Genomic DNA, 6012 nt, shown 5'->3' on the forward strand with positions numbered 1-6012 from the left:
TCTGCATGTGAGCTCACAGCCGATATGACAACACCTGACTGGTCTGATGAGTTCTCTCGTGAAATCTCAAGAGGTCATTGCCCTGGTAAACACTTGAAGGGTGAGTCAACATTTCATTCAACAATCTTTACATTCCTTTACATCCATTTAATGACAATAAGAAGCAGTAGTAGAGCCGAGCAACGATCAGTTTACAGATCATCAATAATAACACTCACAGGTAACCAGCAGCGGCGACAGCTGAGATGAAAGAGCTTCAGTCGTGTTTCCTGTAAATTAGACTTTGAACGTTTTATCATCAGCTGGTGAAAGACTAAAGTGTGATTATAATAGTGGAGTCAGCAGGTGATTAAAAACATATCTAGATCTGAAAATGAAAGCAATGTTTCAGTCTGACTAAACAAACAACTTATTCACCTGAGAATCAGAACAGATCTGATGCAAACAGACACTTTAAAATGAAATTAGATTACAGACTTAAAACCTAAATACACTCAGAACCACGTAGAGAGTTGATGCTGCTGAAGGATATCAGGGGTTGTTGTTGTTGTTATTGCTCTTCTTCTTCTTGGTTTTGTTGTTCTTTGTGTCTTCTTCTTCTTCGTCGTCGTCGTCGTCGTCGTCGTCGTCGTCGTCGTCGTCATAATAAAGGCCTTGTCATGGTACCAGGCTCCATCAGGACTTACAGAGGAGTCACATCTGTATTGAGTCTCCAGATGATTGTAGTTGAACAGTAACAGACCTGTAAAGATGCAGAGCAGGTTTATTTATCACCAGAACAACAGCTTCTAAAGGAACAACAGTAAAGTAGTCACCAAGAGAAACAAACGCTTTTATTTCTTCGTCCTGTAACGTTGATGAAGAGTTTAAGTGAGGAGACAGAGAGGAGTTCTCCTCTGACTCCATCTGCTGTCCAGTCCTGCTCATCTCACACACACGCTTTTGGGATCTTAAATATTTGTCAGTTTATTCAGTAGAGAGAAGATGATTCACTCCGTTTCAGTTTAAAACATTGAACACCAAAGCAGAGACTGAGGCGTGTTCGTGGACATGACTAACAGTGAAGTAGTGTTCATTCATTTACTCACATTTAACATGTATAATTCTTAATATTTTTAATGTAGCATGAATTATAAATCATGTTTCAGGAGAAGATGTCCAAACGGTTCTGATGATTAATCTGAGAACAGACAGACATCGTTCACACATTCAGTCTGTGAATTCACCGACTACTAATCTGACCAGAAGACTTCCTCTGTGTGTCCAGCTTTCATCTTTATTTGTCTTTTTGTACTTATTTATGAGTTCAAATGTTGAATCATTCACCTCTTAAATATACCGTCATGATAGTTTGACGTTCATCTTGAGTCATGTGATCAGAGAAACAGAAGGAGAAAGAGAAAACACATCTTTTAGCTGCAGAAGTATACAAAAGTATTTTTGTTCACATTGTTCATTAAAGGATCATTAAAGGAGATATAAACAGACTAAATGGATCACATGGAACACATTCAGGATCAGAACCAGCTTCATTAGACATGTATGCTAACGCGTACACAGAATATGACTCCGGTTATTATACACAGAAAGTACAAATAAACAAGAGAAATAAAGAACAACAAAGTAGAACAGTGTAAGTACATACATTTAACGACTATGTACAACATATACATATCTATATCAAAGGTAGTAGAGCAGAATGTCTGATTAATTGTTCATCAGAGTGACAGCAGAAGAAGCTGTTCCTGTGTCTGGAGGTGTTGGCGTACAGAGCTCTGTAGCGCCTCCAGAGGGGAGCAGATGAACAGCTTGTGTCCAGGGTGTGAAGGTCTGCAGTGATCCTTCAGACCGCTTCCTGACTCTGGAGCTGAACAAGTCCAGGATGGAGGGCAGGCTTTCTGAACACACTTTCTAAATACTGCCCCCTAGTGCCAAAGATCTGAAATGTTACATATGTGTCACAATATTTACTGATATGTACAATTTACTTTCTTAATTCATTTCACTAATAATTTAATCAATTTGACATTTGTTTTGTTTAAATATCTTTTGAATTCAACAAAAGAACATAATTTAATTATCAGTTCTCATTATTATTTTCCTTATTGTGATAAATGCGTCACTTTGGTTTTTCTGAGACAATTATGAGTTTAAAAGCCTGATGTGACACATCTGTCACAACGATATTTTCATAACTGTTTAGACATAAATGAGTTTGATGAACATGTTTGGAAGAGTTTAGATGTAACATAGGACTTCTCATCAAAGCGTTAGAATTGTTAAATGTGTTGAAACCTTCAGCAACAAAAACAAGCTTCTAACGAGCTAGTTCTGCTAAATGACCAGCCAGGCAGCCATTTTGGAAGTGATGTCATTGGTGCACAAATTAACTCCCTGTCACATGACCTCACCAGGATGTTCAGTGTGTGTCACTAAAGGGACTTCAAGAGTTAAAGTCAAGGATTGACCTGCATGAGGAACTCTCCAGGGTGTTTAAAGTGTCTGTGTCTCCGTGGCTCCTCATGGGAGGACCTCCAGCTGGAAGCAAAGCTGCACATTGAGTTCAGTGTAGATCACAGTCCTGGTCCAGAGTGTCCTTCATTCACTTTGGGTGATCAGGATTGTTGTATTATTAATGCTCCCTTCAAGTTCATGCTCTCAGTGCAGGAAATAAGTGCATCAAGTATAAACTCATAATTCATCCTCAGTGGAGATGTTTGTGTCTTCATTTGGCTCGAGGTCTCTTTGTTCTTCTTCAAGGAGCCGATCGGTGTTGCGTCTTTGTGGATGTCCGTCTTCTCCGTCTTCTCCTTCAGCTGAATCATCTTCTGTCTTTGCTGTCGTTGGAGTCATCTCTGTTTCTCTGCAGACAAAATGAAATGAAGTTCAGTGCTGAAACTCCAAATAATCTCTCATATCATCATCTCAGCTGTGTCGACTTGTTTACATCATCTTTGTAACAAAGAGAATGTAAAAGTAGATTTTAACTGATTAATTTAATAATTAAACTTTTATTGTTGCACTGATTCAATTTGTCTTTGTCTCACCAATTCAATACATTTTAATACCAATAAACATATCAAGTCCTGTCACAATACATCATTAATACAGCCTTATTGATTAAATAAATGAATTGCAGCATGTCAAAATGATTTGGGGAAATGAAACTAGACGTATTAATCAACAGAAAGTCACAACTCATGAAGAGTTCACCAGAGTGCTGCTGCTGTTGTGTTCAACACAGAAGACATACTTACTCAGAGGTTTTAGTGATTTTTTTTTATAAAGTATGCTGCTGCGATTAAAACCAAAACTAAAATGGTTCCAATCACTCCGCCTGCAATTGCTGCGTCATTATTGGGACTTTCTGAAACGTAAACAGTTTAATTAATTAATTTAACTTTATATGGTTTAACATAAACCAGATATCACAGATGATGACAGTCACAGTGAAAGTTCCACCTCTTGTCTTCTTACCTGGACTTCTCTCTATCCTCAGAAAGGTGTTGGTGACGTATGTCTCCTCAGCGTCACTGAGCTCACAGGTGTAAATCCCCTCTTGATCTGAAGATAAGTCCTTTAGCGTGAGGCTGCCTGACTCAGACACACTCTCCACCTGCTGCCTCCACTCCTCTGAGACTGTGGAGTGGTTCCCGGTCTGGTTCAGGATGATGTGACTGTGGTTGAACCTCCAGATGAGGCCTGTTAGAGTGTTTGAGGACGTGCAGGGGATTGTTGTTTCAGTGGCTGAGCCGTTGATGGAAGCTAAAAAGATACAACACACAGATGAACAGAGGTGATCAAATATCTGCTGTTTCTCATCAGGATCTACTTCTTCTGAGAAACACTCACTGGGTTGAGACCACGTGGCTCTCCTCTTGTTTGTTGGAGTGCTGACGGTGCAGCTGTAGTCCAGATCAGTACCTGAGACGTTCAGAGAACTACTGATGCTGTAGAGCTGCTGCTCAGTCTGCTGGACTGTGGGTTTGTTCTGGAGGGTCACGCTGGACTGAGAGCTGGTGGACCAGGTGAGCTCAGGTTTAGGGAGGATCCCCTCTGAGCTGCAGGTGATCCTGTTGTCTACCTGCTGAATGTCGACTTTACGGACCGGAGCTGTGAAGACGAGTAAGAGAAGACTTGAAACAGATTTGTGGAAATGTGGGAAATAACAATAAATTGTGTTGAAGTTATAATTTGCTGAGTGTCTCATTCTCATACCGTGTACTGTTAGGTGGATGAACGATTCCCCGGTGCCAGTATCCGTGCCGGTGTAGCACTTGTATCTGCCCTCGTCCTGAACCTTTACCACCTTCAGCCGGAGTGAGGCGTTTCCTCTGGAGATCTGGTCCTTGAACAGAGACGTCCTGCCTCTGAAGCTGTTGCTCTGGTGGGTGAACTGGTCTTGGTTGTGGTAGAAAGAGTGGACAGGAATGATTCTCGATGTCACATGAAACCAGTGGAGGACTAAATCTTCACCAGCCTTGAAGCTGCACGGTAAAATGCAGCTCTCCATGAAAACACAGGACACCTCAGCATCTGCAACACATCAGGTAAAGAGACATCCATCAAAGTTCACTTCAGGGAGAATAGCAGCAGAATCCAAGTGAGCTCTCTTTAATTATTTATATTTATATTCACTGACAGCTAAACGTTGAGACGAACCTTAACCCAGTGTTAACACTATAATAACAAAATGTTCTTTGAGCACCTTTCTAAACTGTGTTACTTTGTGCTCTGCAATAAATGAAACAAACATAAAGTAACACAAGAGTCCTCAGTTCATCTATAAAGATGTTTGTTAGCAAAGACCCTTTTTGATCTGTGGTCCTTTACAGCCAAGCAGTGCTAGTTTAAAATGACTCGTCAGGTCGCGTATGTTTCATATTTTAAAGGGCTGCACAATTGATCGTAGTTTTATAGAAATCACAATATTTATATTAAATATTGTGAAGCTGCAGAGATCCGAAAACATCTGTTTGGTATGGATCCCCCCAAAAATATGTTGTTCAGTGAAAATGAGAATAATTAATTAAATTATCGTCCCTCAATCACATCTCAATATCAGTCAAAATAATCACAATTAAATATATTAAATATATAATATTTCACAAGAGAAAAGGGTCCAGATGGAGTCTAGACTCCTCCTAACACCACTGAGGTAGAACCAGACGCAGATCTGATTTCTCTTTCTGTCAGCAGCGTCTCTCAGGAACCAGGAAATGATGTCATCAGGAATCTAAAAATACGACAGCTGCAGGCTGTGATACAGACTTTGACTAACGCTGGTGGACAAACAGAAGTGTGTTATGCTCACCTCATTCCTGGGTGTGTGTGTGTGTGTGTGTGTGTGTTTGTTGGAATGTGTGTGTGTGTGTGTAGGAATGTGTGCAGACTGGTTCTGCAGGATTCCAGTTAAAGCTGACAGAAAATTCTTTGATTCATTTCTTATTTATCGCACATTTATTTTACTTTCGCTGTCTTGTTACGACATTTACGTCCTCATATCTGATTCTCAATGACAATGATACATAATCCTTCTTCTTTTGTGTCTTTGACATTTGACCTAACTTAAACTTTCTTAGTCTATTTTTCTGGATATTACAGATATAGTTTCTTGCCGTGTTGTGTGCGTCTCGTCTCTTTTGTTTTAGATGTCTTCATGTTGTTTCTGATGCTCTGTGCCAAAGACAAATGTCTCCTTTAGGACAATGAAGTCTCCTTCACTCTGCTCTCTTCCTTCACTTACTGTGTGTCCTCGTCTGCCTCCTTTCTGTGGTGAAAGTTACCACGACAGCACGATGTACCAAGATTAAACATCTGATCTTATTCCAGTCTAAACAGAACTAACAGTGAAGGCCTCACTCACCTCCTCTTGTACGACTCTGCAGAAAGGTCAGGACCACCACGAACACGACACACTTCATCATCCTCATGCTGCATTTACTCCGTCGATGTCGAGATCTGTTCTGCATGTGAGCTCACAGCCGATATGACAACACCTGACTGGTCTGA

General features: G+C 40.4%; 1 long non-coding RNA gene across 1 annotated transcript; it reads left to right on the forward strand.

Annotated features, from left to right (window-relative positions):
- The first annotated feature begins 12 nt into the window (after positions 1-12).
- Positions 13-6000, forward strand: LOC116378828 (uncharacterized). The gene is made up of 3 exons (XR_004212341.1): positions 13-100; positions 3500-4125; positions 4232-6000. It is a non-coding gene; the product is annotated as an uncharacterized LOC116378828 (long non-coding RNA).
- Positions 6001-6012: the final 12 nt, after the last annotated feature.

The sequence above is a fragment of the Anarrhichthys ocellatus genome, unplaced genomic scaffold (genome assembly GCF_004355925.1).
Source record: "Anarrhichthys ocellatus isolate YVR2014 unplaced genomic scaffold, GSC_Weel_1.0 scaffold3234, whole genome shotgun sequence".
Taxonomy (NCBI): domain Eukaryota; kingdom Metazoa; phylum Chordata; class Actinopteri; order Perciformes; family Anarhichadidae; genus Anarrhichthys; species Anarrhichthys ocellatus.